The following is a 16,366-nucleotide window of genomic DNA, read 5'->3' as shown; positions in this document are numbered from 1 at the left end:
CGCTGGGGACCTCATGCCATGAAGGCTGGTGGCGGATCCAAATTTTTCTCTTTGGAGTATGACTTTTCTACTACTGCATAAAAAGATAGGCACATAAAAAGCAAAAGAAGAAAATCTGGGAGAAAGTAGGATTTAACCCTTTGAACATTTGAGACTGACCTTTGTGAAATCTATGCATCACTGACAAATTTTGCAGGATACAGTTTTTGCCACAGTGCGTCTTAGGGATCCCTTGTGCCTCAAGGCCTCTCCTCTGGCCTTTGAGCTGTGCAGGGAAAGGCTCCCCCGATATGTATCCCTCTACTTGGGCCAAAGATCACGGAAAAAGGAGAGTTCAGTTAGTCAAAGCACTGTACTGATTTCACACCGAAGTTTCCGCACTGGGAACGTTTTGTTACTGTACTAGGTTCTCTTTCAGACAGATGACACTGGCTTAAAGATGTCAGGCAGTGAAGAATTTATTTTGCCTTTTCTTAGTCTTTTTGGTGTCTAATTACCCTCAGTGCTAACTTAACACCTTCCTTCCGGTTTGATTAACATCAGTTTTAATTTCCAGTCTCCCTGACACATGCCCTTCCCAAATCCCTGCCCCTCCATAGCGTGTTAACTACAAGTTCTGCTGGCTCCATAAAGACAATAGCTCTGTGCTCACTAGGTAAACTGGAAACGTGTCCGTGTGTGTGCACGCATGCACACACGCTCCTGGGGCAATAGGATGGCTGTGACAGGGCTTGGTGCAAGACATGGCTAGCTAGGGACCCGCAGGGCAGCCACAGATGCTTGTTCCTGCCCTCCCACATCTGCATCTGCCAGTGTTGAAACCTCTCTACAGGCACACGTAGCAGCAGCCTCCACCATAGCTGCGTCCCAGAACAGCACTACTGCAGGCAAAGCGTGTCCTGAGAGCCTAAGTACATCTCTGCTGTCTGTAAATGTTTTCAGTGATTGCAATTTGTCGACATGCTGCAAACCATTCCAGATAACTTGGGGTGAATTGGCTGCTAATTAACATGGTTCCTAAAGATGTCGTTACTATTCGTGGCTACTGCTGCTTGCGTTTTAGTGACAACCACTCTAATTCAATAACTATTCATTACTGGCCAGCGAAAGGTAAATAGACCAAAGCTCCTATGCTCACAGTAGCCACCAGTTTAGGGACAAAGTTCTCTTGATAGGAACAGCAAAACACATTTGAAGAAGGGTGATAGGTGATCCGATGACCTGAAGGGATCCCATGGGAAGCATTGTGGCGCTTACAGAGAAGGGGTCATTCTAGGCACTCATCACCTAATTAAAATCCTATCAAAAGTCTAGTAGAGCTGTCACTGAAGAGTGCTCCATAATAGCAATCACTAATATATATGACAACCTGTACCAAAAAAAAAAAAAAGAGATGACACCAACCCACTGCAGGCGTAACTGCTGTTCAAACTTGTCAAGTCCCATTAAGATACTCCGGCGCTAACAGCCTTAAAAGTAGATAGTGATCATAAGGAATAGAAAACAATCCTTAAGAAGATCTATCCAAACAAAAATCCAAACCCAAAATTCAAAATGAGAATAAGAAGGACCAAACAGAAAAGTCAGTTCAAAGTCTACTCATTTATCGCAAATAGCAGCAATTATTCACACAGGAACAATTCATACAATCATTAAGAAACTCATTAGCTGACATTCTTTCTTTCAGGGAATAAAGATGAGATATCATCAGGGACCGAAATAGCAAAAGAGTAGATGATATCAAGTGTTCATTCATACATATATCAAATGCTTAACTACAAGTGCTTAGAGGGGGTGGCTTTTGGAGGAGCTTAGAGGGCTGTTCTACCACCAAAAACGTGTGTTTGATACCATGTGTGACCACACTCGAAGGACGGAGGGCAGGAAATGCTGGATTTGGGTGCAATAATTGGAATTACTGAGTCTTGGAATCCAGGACTGAGCAAATTCATGGTAAGAGGGGTTCATCATAACACATTGCGGGTAACCAACTAGGTGCAGTTCTCGGCAAGTGAAATACTGGCTGGTGCTATTATTACTGACTGCAGCACACCCAGTGGCGATAACCTTCCAGGAGACACCTTGGCCCAACTTCTATCTGCTTGGTTGTACCTCGCCAGTGTTTCCAAAGCAAGGGGGAGGGGGAGCAAGGAAAGCCCCTCCGCCTTCCCCATTGTTCCCAACATTTGTCCCAAAGATCTGGGGTGCAATCTCCAAGTCCACACTGAACCCAGCTAAACAATGCCATGGAGACACCCAGAAAACAGTCAAACTGATTAATATTTGGGGAAATTACATTAATTTCTGGTAGCAGCAGGAAAGCTGGAGGATCAATTGGTTTTCAGCTGTAAAGCTGAGCACCCAAACGCTGTCAAGAATCTGCATGTAGATTCCTTGGGAATTCTGAGAGACTTTTTAGGCACCTTTCTGCATGTTTTACTTCTTGATTATCTGAAGAACCCACAGAGGTCCTTCACAGCCATTATCATGTGGGAGGAGTTCTGCATGGGTCTGAGGAGACTCTGTTCTGCTCTTCACTATCTGCACAGCTCTCACAGAAATGAATCCAATCAGACGGATTTATTAGGTAGGAAGCAGACCAGACAACGTGCTCTTTGCAACAGATAGCCCAGGTTTGTTTAAAGTCAAAACCAACCAGTTTTGCTTTTGCATAATTTCCCATTGCTTTCCCTGCAACATTTAATCTTCTGTGATTAATTGCACTGAGATTTACCGAAATTACAATAGATGGGACAAGAGAGAGCCATGTACAAAATAATAATCGCTATTCACATAAGCCTCTTTTTTATGGAAACGGTGACTCTCCAAACATTGGCAATTAGAGTTGATTTTTCATTACCATATTTTCACTGCCTGTAGTTAGTCCTATGGGGGATTATTACCTCTCTTATTATTTACAAGAGAGAAAAGATAATTGCCTCAATATTGCTAACCTGTGCTGTGCTTGATACCCTTAGGAATAACTGGGAATACAACTGTCTCTCTTCACCTTGGGCGCTGAATGCTGTGACTAGTAGAAGAGAAAGTGAAGATGACACTGGAATAAAAAGTACCACCAAGAAGAGGTATCAGAGCTTCCCCAGTTAACACCTGGCCCAATGGCCACTGCATCCTGGAGTTATTTCAGCCTGGAAGAGTGAATACCAGCGGGAAATATAAACTGTACAGGGGTGAAATGCAATAGGAATCAGCTGTATCACAGTCTTTGTGTCGGAAATGCACCTGTGCATACTAGCTGGACTTTGCTATTCCAATATTCAGCGTAGCAGCATGACAACACAGTTGCCTGCGGTGACACCAGCCCAACACCCCTGTACATGATGCCCGCACAGAACGAAGCTGCTCATGCCTCATTTTCAGAAGCAGTGCAGCCAGCTGCGCGTTCATCTACAAAAACGTAAACTTCCTGCTTTAGTCTCAGGAACGCTGCCCTCCAGCCTATGGCAAAATCGCATCCCTCTCCTGACGCCCCTCAAGGCTCCGGTACTTCCCTCCACCCCGCAAGAGATTAAATGTCCTGTGCTTCCTTAGCGTTAATGTCCTTAATAAAGACATGGACACTGCCACAGGGCAATCGCAGGTCTTAAAATCGGCACATGCTGCCCGGTATCCAAGTGCATGCCGACCAAGGCATCTGCATGAGCCAGTTTGCTAAAACGAACACAAGTAAGCATCGCTCAGTGTCATGAAGAAATGTCCATATTTACAACCTTAAGTGGGACAAAACCTGTCAAAACAAGGCAGCGATGCGGAAACCACTTCTCCTCCTCCAAAGAGCTGGGTGACAGCAGACACGGTGCACACGCAGCCCTGTCCCACTGCCCGCATTGCCCACGAGCCTTTGAATCGGGGCCGGTCTGCACAGAGGCACAGGTGAGAGGCTGGTGCAAGGTTTACTCTGCGCCTAAGCTGCCAAGACCTACAAACGTCTTGAAGCTCAAGTCTCTCGAGTGTCACATACCAGTATTTTATTTTTGGGCAGCCTTAGCACAGCCTGAATGCAGGCTACCTAAAAAAAACGTGCGTCCTGCGATCACATTTTGATCACACTACGAAGGGCCCTCTGCCATCTTGTGGCCACTCTTAAAATATAGGCAAATTAACCAGGAGGACAATGAGCGAAGTCAGGAGAAAGTGAAGACTACCCGACAACCCCCAAGTGCCACGACCACAGCCTTCGTTTCCCCGGCCTCATTGCGCCCGGGCTGCCCTCCAGCCTCCTCAGCTCCAGGAAAGTGAAGTAAGACCCAAGCAGCCAGCACCACCTCCAACAGCAGAAAACCAGCCCTCTACAGAGAGGATTCCTCTAATCATCACACCGCCCGTCAGAGACCCCTCCACGTTCCCTTAAATGCCTCAGTGTAAGAAATTATTTGCCCCTGTTCAGCTGAACGCAGCTACGGCTTCAGTCGGTGTAAGGAACCGTGCAGACACCCTAGTGTTCCTCATTCAGGAGGAACAAATCCACCTCCAGTCCTGCCACTGAAGTGTCAGCTCAGCCTGAAAGTACGTCCTTTTAATGGAAAGGAGAAGACAGCTGAAGTGAAATCAAATGAACTTCTGCCTGAGCTAACCTGACAACACGTCCTAAACGTACCTCTGATCCACCTTAGAAGATGCACCTCCAATACCATCAAAGCAAGAAGGTTTTTGCTCCTTCCCCTTGCCGTGGCCGGATGGGCCCCAGGCAGAGCCAGCCCGGCCGGAGCCCCGCTGCCGGCTGTCACCCTGGCTGTCCCCAGCGCTCACAGCCAGCAAAGCCCTTCGTAGGGCAGGAGCGAAAGGTGGCACCCGGTCGGGGGCAGCGGGGTCACTGCACAGGAGGGGGTTTCCCACAGCCCACGGTGTGCTGGCCCAAACTGGCGGCACGCATGCGTTGCCGGTAACCCGCCACAAAGCCGTTTAATCTCCGCAATCAGGGAAACTGGCAACTATCACAATATCAGATTTGTAGTTGCGTAGCTCAAAAGCCGTCTACGACGTAAATACGCGTTATCAGGGCGGAAGCGTGCCACCAGCCGCCCCGGAGCGGGGCCATGAAGGCAAGCACCAATATGTCAGGCTGTTTTTAACGCTGCATTGCCCCCCATGCGCACACGTGTGCTGGGTCACTGCCTTTTATTCCTGCCCTGCAAGTTGTTTTTCAGAAGGACCCGTGCTTTGGTCAGAGCCCAGGAGAAGCCTGCTGCAGGCACAGGTCAAGGTTAAACACCACTGTCAAGAAATGAGCCAAAAATAATAATTTTAGCCAAAAAATCGGGAAAAGCCAGAAAACTGAAAAATTGGGCAGGCCCCTGCCTTGCCGCCACGCACCCTCGGAGGAACTCCGAGGCCTCTTTGTGCCCCTGCAGACGGCCCCACGGGCAGGTCATCCCCCCATGGTCTTTTGAAGAGCCGCTGCTGCCCCAGTGCTGAGAAATCCCTGTGGTTTACTGAACGCACTGCTGTAAAAGTTAATGCTTCTGCAACCGGCTTCTTCAATCTGCAGCCCATCCTTCTCGCCTTGAGAGGTGAAACTCCACTGCTAAGTGAGAAGCAGAAGCTGTTTTTCTGAAAGTTTCCCTCTTGACTGTTCTTATTGCATTTTTTTTTTAACTAGAATTTGCCCTTTCTGAAATATCCCCAAAGAGCTGTCATTGAGATAAAAGCATTTAACATTGTTAACGCTTTTCTCTGACGTAGAAATCCAAGTCCTGCTCTTCAAAGCGGCTTCAGCACCTTGATATTTTCATCAATAAGATGCAGAGCCTGAAGAGGCACAACTAATAGAGTTCTAACTTGTGCCATTAAGCACCAAGACAATGTCGAGAACAGAATTTAGGAACCTTAGTCCCACAGGCTGCTCTGAAATTTTTAGTCAAAGTGGCCTAAAGAATAAAATCCTGTTTTCCATAGAGAAGAGGTGCTCTGTGGGGTTTCGAAAAGGCAGCTAAGTACTCACTGCATGCTAGAGTCAAATTGCTAAGGGCATTACTGTGTCCCCTTGACTAGACCATGTATCGAGCATTTTGATAGGCTGCAGCCTGTGAGCTTCTGCCATGGGAAGCGGCTGTACCCAGGCAGGTGCCTACACAAGTGTTTCCCAAGAGCTTGGAGGGGTGTAGGGAGGATCTGGTACTTGTATCGCAGCTGGATGTGGTAAGGGGGCTCTCTTGTACCTGCCAGGAAAACCGAATAGCCAGGGGCGCAGACTGGACCCCAAAAGGAGAGCAACCAAGGATGCTCGGCCCTGTGGTCCTCCAGGTGCTACACACACAGCCCAGTTCTCTGCCTCTGCAAAGTGCAAAATGCTCCCGTTTTGCTGCAAGCACCTTAATCCCACTTTGCCAGGAATAAATGATTTGATACCTCTTGGATGGGCTAGTGGTTCTCCTCTTGCAGACTAGGGCCAAACTACTTTGCACTCAGCAGTAGGAATATCCAAGTGGGAAAGAAATACCGCCCCACGCCCAGATTCCTCCTCCTCTTGGGCGAGGAACTAACCCAAAACCGCCAAACTGGGACTTCTACTAGCAGTTTGGATTTGGTTTGAGAAAACTCTGCTCTCCCCTGCTCTCTCTCTTCTTCCCCTTTGGATGATCTCTCACAATTTCTCCTCCTCCTTTTCTGTCTTCCTGCCTTCCTTAAATCTCCCATTCCCTTACTTTCTTGCTCACTTATTATTTCACATAGCAAAGGGACGTGGCATCTAACTTGCATGAAAGATGCTACTCAGCAGCATGTTCATTTATTTAATCATCTGGAAACTTGGCTGAATTTGCATAGCTGCTGGGTAAAATAGCTTTTCCTTACCAAAAAATAAATGTGAAACCACAATATATGTTTTTAATAGATTTACTTTCAGAATATAATTTCACATCAAACATATTCTCTTCAGGAAAGTGCTAGGTTTTGTTTTAGAAGGGGTTGAAAACTCCTGCTCCACACTATTCACATATAAAATTTTTATCAAAGCACTTTGCGTGAAATGGTCAGTTCAAAGCAATTTTGAATTATTAAAATAATTATTTTATATATTTTCATGGGATGATTGGAAACTCCTCAGACTAGGGGAAGAATCTTATTAGCTTTATTGTCGCTGGGGGATGCACTCTCTTTTCATCGCTAAGCAAACTCCTGGTACTTTTTAGGAAACACATTGGTGCTGAATTTTACTTACATTCATATATGTTTATAATTATATTATAGCTTCCAGGCTGTTCATGCAAATTATCTAACGCTCTTGAGCAACCAACAAGCAAGCTACGTGTGAACGCTCCCTGTCTCGTTTCATTTTTGCTTACAAACCTCTTTGCCTACAGACTGCCATGCATAAGAAACCAGCCATGAGCACCTCGCCTTACCTACGCGGATAGCTGTATGCAAATATTGAAATGAGTCAGGCATCGCTTATGAAAATATACTGAAACTTGCTTCCTATAGGCAAAAAAAAAAAAAAACAGCGATAATTGTTATCTGAAGTAAGTTTGCAGGATTTGTCATCCTGTTTCCTTTAGCACAGCCATTCCCAAGTATGAGCCCTTCTGAGGTTGAGCCCTAAGTCAACCGAGGTAAATATCATAGACAACGTTATCTTATCCTGATCAGGACTTAGCTTTGCTCTCTGCTGTTCGATGTAATAGCTAGTGTTGTGCAAATATGTATAAGCAGGACAAGAACTACAGAGATTTCTTTTTTCAGTTACAGTTGAGGATGAAATTCTTACACAAGCTTATTTTTTTATCCAAATACATATTCCTGGAAAGCCCAGCTAACCGCTACTTACACCCACCTAGTCACGTTCATATTCTCCGAAAACGCTAAATAGAAGACGCTATACTTGACCATGTTCATCTTTAAGGCAACACACCACTAGCATCCTAGAGGGAAGTCAAGAGGCAGCAGGCTTCCCCAAGGCTCAGAATTTTGCATTTTTTAAAAACCAACTTTAAAAATCATTACAAGCAGAGATATACTGAACTGTTTCCTCCCTACCATAAACAAAGTCCAGGAAAAAAAAGGGGAAAAAAAAAGAGAGACCTAAATAATCATCTTTCAGATCCTCCTTTTCATTACTAACTACTCCTGGACACTGAGCTGCAGGAAATTAGACAATTATCTTTTTTTTTTTTTTTTTTGAAAACATACTCTTATATTTCCTCAGGATAGCAGCACTCCTTTCTGAAGGGTGGAATACGGACCCAGCTAGTTGTTCAGAGGTGCCCTGTAGGTTTTAAGAGATTTTAATGGATAAGAAAAGGTTTATTCTATATCCCTCAGACAGTTTAAGCTTTGACCCGAGCCATGCACCTGAGCTCTGCCACCGTGGGGCGGCAGGGGCAGTGCTGCCCTCCCCAAGGGTCTCGGCTGGCGCCGTGCAAAGGACGGGACCAAGGGACGAGGGAGGAAGGAGCTGGGGTCCTGCAGGGTGGGGGATGCCTAGAAGAGCACATGAGGTAGAGCTGGTCCCCGCTCCGGGAGCCCCCTCCGCACGCTGACCACAAGCCCGCAAGGTCCCGCGCCACCCTACACCCTTGCCCCACGCGGCTGCAGGCAAGGAGCAGGCAGCAACAGCAGCCCCCAGGTCCCTCGCGCAGAAGGGTGGACTCCTCCACTGGCCACCTGGGGCCACCACGAGGATGCACCACCCAGGTGCAGATTTGCCAAAATCGGTGCAGCCCACCAGGGAGGTGGCTCGGCCAAAGCAGTTCCCCGTGGCCTGGCCAGAGAGGGTTGCCTGCAGCCCGCTCCTGTGCCCGCTCCTCCCTCCACCAAACCGGCGGCGACTAAACGGGTCCAACGCTTTTGCCAGCCTTCCCCAAAGACAACGTGAGCAAGCGTGGTTGAACGCTGATAAACTTTATTGACTGCTTTCCCGGGGAGAGACGAGGGAGCTGCACTCGGGGACGCCCTGCGGGGCACCGCCACGCTACTGCCACCCGCCAGCCTCAAAGTCCTAGCCCACCCAGTCACGTCAACAGAGCAAAAAGCAGAACTCAAGATGCTACAAACCACTTTTTTTCCCCTCCCTGTACCAAGGCCGGCTCCCTGCATTTTGTGGTCACAAAGGTGCCCGTATTGCTGTTGAAAGAATCAAGAAGCTTTTTCCTGGGCTTATAATTAGAAATAGTTTGTGGGAAATGCAGGGCTTGGGGGAAATCACAGTGCACAACCCCACTCAGGTGGCTCCCGTGTTTTGCTGCCTAGCGAGTCCTCGAGTGGAGGCAGTTGCGTGCATGCATAGCACCTGCCAGGAGATGATATACAGAGAGCATCTGGCTGCAGATGATTAGTGCAAAGGGAATATCTGAAAGGCAGACTAGCTCCCGTGCACCTAGGGAACAGGCCGGCCCGCCATCAGGGACTCCCATGTGAGGATCGGCAAAAAAGAAAATTCAGTGGAAGGGTTGCCTTTCTCCAAAGGAAGATGAATAGGTTTCTGCTTGTTGAACACAGCTGTTACCTGGCAAGTGTCCCTGCCCAAGATACAGGACTTATTCCTGCTCTCAGAAAGACAGGCACTGATCAAGGGAGCAAAACTTGACCTCCTAAAATAAACTTGGGAGCTTTACAAGCTTGCAGCACAGAATGCTAGTTTTCCAGTGCAACACAGATTTCTCCCTTCTCACCACCCCATCCAATACATATTTATTCTTAAAGAAATATTTAGTACCCAAGTTTAGCAGAATCTATGCTTGTTTGTATGCTTTAACTATCAGGCTGTGCTTCAAAACAGTATCGTGTAAAACAGACAAGCTACTTTGGAGATGTCTTTGAACAGTATAGAAGCTATTTAATCTTTGAAGCTTCTTCCAAAGCTATTTGTCGTATCCTACTTTAGGCACACCTTTGCCTAAAAACCTCCCGGCTGGTTTTGCTTGCATCGGCACAAGACCCCTCAGCTGCAACCTGCCAAAGCACCACTAAAGGCAGGAGGTGGGATGCGCTGTCATGGGGTGGTAGCAGGGCGGCCAGGGGCACTGGTACAGACACCACAAACACGCAGGGGCGTAGGAAGGGGAGGGCAGAGCTCCTGCACAGGGGAACCCGGCGATGGGTGCAGGCGAGGCAAACGCGCTTGCAAAGCAGAGAAGGCAGTAAGCGGGGAAGCATCGCCAGCCAGCACCTTTCCTTGTACCCAGCCCCGTCCCTGTCCGCAAGCCCGACACACAGAGGTAAACGTGGGCCGTGGTGGGACAGGTGAGGAGGCCGGAAGGACGACAGGTACGTAGACATACCCGCATGCCATCTTCGTGGTTCTTCAGTATTTCCTAAGCTATAGGAAGAGAAGTTTAGTAGAGAGCCCCTTTGAGCTAAGTGACTTTTGCAGTCTCTTATATTTTCAAGCTTCTAACATCAAAGTTTTCCCCTAGCCTGTGTTAAAAGTAGAAACAGTGACACAAATCAGTGCAACCCTGCCTTGCCTAGCCCTACTAACAGGGAGGACCTGTACTGATGGAGTTACCGCTGTGCCCTCTAGTAACAGAGCAGAACAACCCGAGAATCAACTCGGCATCACAGCCAGAGCGCAGACCTCCACTTCTGGAGACGTTCACAAGGGGAACATGGGTTATACCCTTTCTAAAGGTACAGAATTGTCACCTGCAGTAGCAGTTTAGATGTTTCCTGTAGCCTCTCTCACTGAAAAAGTTATACAGGGTTGCAAGCTGGACTTCGTGCAAATAAATCCTCTAACACCATGGAGAGCTTAAACACAGAAGTACTGAGAGACGTCAGTATTAACCAGCAGCTCCAGAGACATTTTCTTGGACCTGCCAGCATCGCTTCTAAAATGCCTGGAGGGGTGGGGGGGGGGAAGGGTCTAACATTAGCTTTACAAAAACACTCGTTTCCTGCCATAACATTACATGCAGCATTACATAAGCAGGAAGATCCAACTGCCATCAAATCGCTGAGCGGTGATAAGCTTTTACAAAGAGCCTGGGTTGCTGTGCTTCCTCAAGAGGGTTTTCAGACTTCTGCACTTTCTGGCTGGCAGAGCAGGACTTCTTGTTATCTACATCTCAGAAGAGGGACTGACTGACTCTCTAAAATAATTGTGATTTTGCTGGATATTAAGATGTCTTCATGCTTTAGATAGAAAAAACGTTGCTGCAGTAAGCTACAGTGCTCGCCTTGGGAGTTCCAAGTTAGGTTTCACTTGAGCAACAAGGCTACCGTGTTCCTTAGGCTCTATTTTTTCTGGTCTAACACCTAAAGACATAGGTCTTGATTTTGGCTCTAAGGTTTCATTCAGGTTGCCAGACATCCCACAGGCCATTGGCAAAGCTCTCCTGGCTCTATTAAGTGTTTATTAAACTGTGATATGCACCCTCTTCCCATTCTTACACCAAAAGTTCACAGAATCGTCTCTTCTCTAACAGCCAAAATTGCACAAGTGAATAATATGATTTGATTTTCCAGAAGTTCCACTTGAGTAAGGAGCATTGCTCCACTGATGCTCTCGTGTATAGATCTTCACCTTCCTTGCTTGGTAAAGATAGCCACGAGGAGGTTAGGTGAGCTCTACAGGCTTTCAAGTCACTTCTGTTCCTGTACAGTTTCTGGCTTCGCTCACATCCTTTTTCCATCCAAGGATGCCATTTTCCTCAATGTCTGGCATGGGCCTTTTGCTCTTCCCTCCACTTTTGCCCTCCACTTATAAGCTGTTGTGCCTGGCTTCAAGAACAAAGCACAGCTACTGCTGAACTGGAAAGGAGGTGGCATTTGCTGTTCAGTATTAGTGCTGACAGTCCTCAGGGTTCATCCTTTCTGTAGCTATTAGTCAAGAGAATAATGGTGCAGTTTTTTTTTTTTGTTGTTGTTTTTTGAATGCTGTAGTTAGCATACTGCCAGGTTTTGTGGGTTTGGTGCCGAGTCTCCAGGAGGAGCTTCCAGAATTCACACAGATGCATGAAAAACATTTGAGAATTGTCTGGAGACTATAACACCTAGAGAAGCTGCCAGAAGGGGTAGCTTTTTCCTGCTTCCTTCACTCTGAGTTTCAACATCTTCTCTTATACCAAAAGCGATGGTCAAAATTCTGTAAAAAGATCAGACAATGGGCACGTACATTTTATTGTTGCCAACATCTTTCCTGGAGGAAAAAGATGCCCAGGAGAAAACAAATCCCAGGAAGAGAACAGCCAATGTCGTCATTTCAGCCGGTACTAGAGATGCTTGAAGTAGTCTGTGAAGCTGGGTATTTCCTGAACTTTGGGCAAACGCAGCTATTAATCTTTTGGAAGCACCAGACTCCAAATTCAATAAAAAACACTATTAGATTTGTTGGTTTTAAAGAATATAGTTTATTCTCTTTTCAGAAACCAATAGAGAAGTTAACTGATGACAAAACTGTGCAGCCAAGATGATACTTCACATTTTCAGAGATCAGCCATTCACTTCTCTTTCCTGGAGACTGCTTGTTAGAAGAAGTCCAGTCAGGGCTACATCCGTGCAGGTTACTGGCAGCTGTCAAGGACATCGCCCACCGTTATTCCCTAGAAAGGTTTAACCAAGTGCTTCCTCTCAGGCTGGAGAGGCCCCCGCGTATGCATTACCACTGCACCATTAGATACGAGTTTACAGAAAAGGTTCTCGCAGTCTGGCTCCCCCAAGGTTGCTCTCCAGCTTAAAACCAGAGCAGCCTATTTTTTACTCCCAAACATGACACTCTTCTTTCTGGCCTTAAGTCCATTCTAGGTACCTTCTGTCCCATTTTTTGTTTCTCACTGGCACAAAACCGTTATTCTTATTCAAGCCGATCCCCCTTTCTGCTCACGGCCAATCAGTCCAGACAAGCCAATGCTGAGTATCCTCAGAATTCATTGCCAGTAGTCTCACAACTTCTTCTTAACCATTCATAGGTCTTTTCACCCGCCTACCTTCAAATATAGTTCCTATAACAAAACAAAAAGAGTATTTCTCCAGTTTGTGCTTATGCAAGGGCAATTTAAGGTAATAGGATCTTATCCCATATAGTAATATGTTAGAGCACCCAGAGGGAGGACTGTACTGAAGTCTAGCAGAGAATTTGAGCCAAAAAAGCCTTTCTTTGTAGATAAGAAGCTCTTGCAGTCATCAGGAGTAGGATTAGCATTTAGGAAATCCTCATCTGTTCGTATCTCTTCTCCAGAGGTTCTACCATAACCGCTTGAATCACTTCTTTCTTTAGGTACTTCCTAATTCTGTGTCAACCAATAGTTATTCAGAAAAATTGATGGGAGAAAATAGCATCTTTTCTTGTTTCTGTGCTTATTTTTCCTGTCATTTCTTGCGGTTTGCCCTACAAACCAGCTGTAAGTTATCTCCCCAACAGCTGAGGACAGTTGGGTATCCGTACATACAGAGGAAGCTAAACATTGCAGATGTTTAGCTCCAGGTGCCTCAGCTGGCCATAGTATCAGGATGGCATTTCAAGCCCGACTCCAGCATTCACAGTTTTAGTATGAGGACAAGGTTACTGTTTACTAGTGGTGAGAAGGTGTACCGTCCCCGAGGTACCGCAAAGACTCAGTTCGAAAAGCTGATTTAAGTCTGTTGCTTTATCTCTGCTACCACCGTTTGAGATTGCACAAAGATGGACAAGAGTCAAAGTTTTCCATTCATTTGGACAGCAACTCATAACGCTCATTTTGCTCAGGCAGATGTCACTAAAACAAGGGGCAGAGCAGTGCAGAGCCAGGCCCTGAGGGAGTTTCAGAACAAAGTTCAGTTGTCTTCCTCCTCAGCTCAGATATCAGTCCTAAAAAGCAGCTTGGCTCAATACGTGCCACTTGGTTTACGTTACATACCTCTTCGGAGAGCTACAAACCAACAACTAGCCATTACTGTTTGTAATGAATAGACAAGACTACAGTGTTCCGAGCATATAAGATAAGGCATATTAGTGGAAGATCTGAAGTAAATAGCCAATCTTTTCTTCCCAGAAATCCAGAAAAAGTAGTTTTTATGCATATATAACCAGAGAAAAATCTCCTTAGACTGCCATTTAATAAGAGGACATTTTTGTCTCACGTTTGTATCTTGAGCTACTGTTCAGTGCTTTTTATCGTTCTGCATTTTTACTTCACCTCTAAAACATGTCTACAGGGGTACTTGCTATATATCCCAAGCTCCTACCCAGCTCTTGAATCAGTGATACTTTCTAGCCAGGATTTGGCTGCAAGTCTCACACACACACACACAGATCGTGCTCAGTTATTCATCAGTGATAATAGGCTTCCTTCAGCTGGATAGATGTTTAAACACCCTCAACCTTCTGCTAACCGAGGTCAGGCTCTCAGCCCTGAAGGTGCTCTTGAGGTGAAGGTTCTCTGAGGGGAACAAAGTTCAGCCCACAGTCCTTGCCCAGTAGGGTTCTCAAGGTTCCTGCAGTTACTCTCATCTTGTTTGAAATATTGCTTTGGGAGATAGATCAATGTTAATTTAGCCATTTTGGCTAACAAAAAAAGGTATGTTTTAATGCAGGCACTATCTCACTCGTCTCCCTGGCTGTACTTTCTTATGAACGGTGTTGCACCATGATGGGAACAACAGAAGTGGTCACCACAAACTACAGGAAGATACAGATAAAAATTGACCTATTGCGGATATACTCATTGTTCTGGACTGTACCACCCCTTTTTGGCGGGAGTAGTTATGGGCCAGAAGGACCAGGAACAATGTGTTCAGTAAACTGGCATTCAAAGGATGCTAACAACGTGTCCTACATCATATGCCTTTTCATCTTTTGCCTTGTAATCCCTTTTGTCATTATTGTTTATTTGTATGGGAAACTGCTGTGTGCTATGAGGCAGGTGAGTAAATTCTTAAACTACCTTTTTATTGTAACCCCCCAATATCCCCCCCCCAAAAAAAAAGCAGAGATCAATAACCTTCACTTCCATCTTTACAAGTTCTCTATTGTCAGATGTGTCACTGTCATACCTATATGGTGCTTGGAAAACGTGTCTCCTGCGACTGTCTCGGTGACAAGCTCCAATCTACCAAAGCATTAGAAGTGAACTAAGTTCTTGTGACCACTACTGAGAAGTTCTTGTTACCACTTCACAGAAGAGTAAGTTTGCCTGAGAGTGGGAGCTTCCTCTTCAAGTATTGTGTTATCAACTCTCCTCCCCCATCCCCCAGCTTTTAAACCTCAATTTAAATTGAAGTGTCACGTATAGTACCTTCAGCTCACTTACAGATGGCGAATATCTTCACATAGAGGAGAGGAAGGAAATCACACTGCTATACAGACACACTGCTGCATATCAGTAGTTAGCCATAGGCAGAACATAACAGACTTCTGATTTACAGATATATTGTGGGAAGCTGGCCTCCATCGCAGAGTCTCCAGAAAAGCATTAACAGTCATGTCAGACACTGCCTTGAGGGAACTGTGCCTGGATAACAAGAATGGAGACATTGGGTGGGACTAGGTGATCTCTCACCATTGCCCCAGAGCCGGCTTTAGCACAGCTCATGCAAACACTACCTCGTAGACTCACCAAACCAGCAAAAGGTGGAGGCTGGGCTGCAAAAGCCACATCAGAAGCTGGGTAGACACTGATAATCCATGCAGCATGCTACGACCCTGCTGCCATACTGCTAGTATGCTGCTCTGTTTTACACTCAGGCTACCTGGTGTAAAATGTACATGGTACACAGGCAGCATTCCTGATGGTCTGCCTCATTTGAGAGGTCCAGAAGAAGCATTTCCTCAGAGCAAGGAAATACTGGCTGAGGATATCTGAGGATCTCAGTATAGCATCATATCTGCCCACTGCAACAAAATGAACGCTTCAATGGAAGCATGCAAGTCGCAACAGAAGTTGCCTAGTATTCAGACCAAGGGAGATTAACAGTAATTCCTTCTGCAGATGATTTTCTTCTCACCGCTCCCCACTCCTAGTGAGAATTTCTAGGTAGTTTCTTCAGGCCTGGTTGCCAAGGCTCATTGGAAGAGGCTCCCAATCACAGCCAATCTGTTGAGCAAGAAGTTTCAGATGACTCTCAAACTGAATCAGAAAGAATCTGTGCCTGCCCATATGCTGGAGAGGGGAAGGCTCGTAGTCAGAGCCCGGCAAGGCTTTTGCCATCTGAGATACCTTATCCATGAGGCAGCTACTGCTTCAGGGGAGTGTGACAATTATGTTTTCCAAGTCAGTGAATCTCCTTAGGAGATGGACAAAGATGCTACATGTAGATCATTCTAGCAGCAAGATGCTTTCATGCTAGTCCTGAAGTATAGGCATTAGCTATCTGTTTCTAAGCAATATACATTAAATGTCAAGACAAAGCTGTAACGCAGAAGATAAATTGGAAGAAGTTTAATTACACAGGCAGGCAGCCTGCGCAGAAGTATCCGAGTGTAAGAAAACAA

General features: G+C 46.1%; 1 pseudogene; it reads left to right on the top strand.

Annotated features, from left to right (window-relative positions):
- The first annotated feature begins 12,061 nt into the window (after positions 1–12,061).
- The window catches only part of LOC138068202 (pinopsin-like), a 40,368-nt pseudogene continuing 36,063 nt past the window's right edge, over positions 12,062–16,366 (top strand).

This window comes from Struthio camelus, chromosome 9 (assembly GCF_040807025.1).
Source record: "Struthio camelus isolate bStrCam1 chromosome 9, bStrCam1.hap1, whole genome shotgun sequence".
NCBI classification, from domain to species: Eukaryota; Metazoa; Chordata; class Aves; order Struthioniformes; family Struthionidae; genus Struthio; species Struthio camelus.
This window is presented reverse-complemented; position numbering and strand designations above follow the sequence as displayed.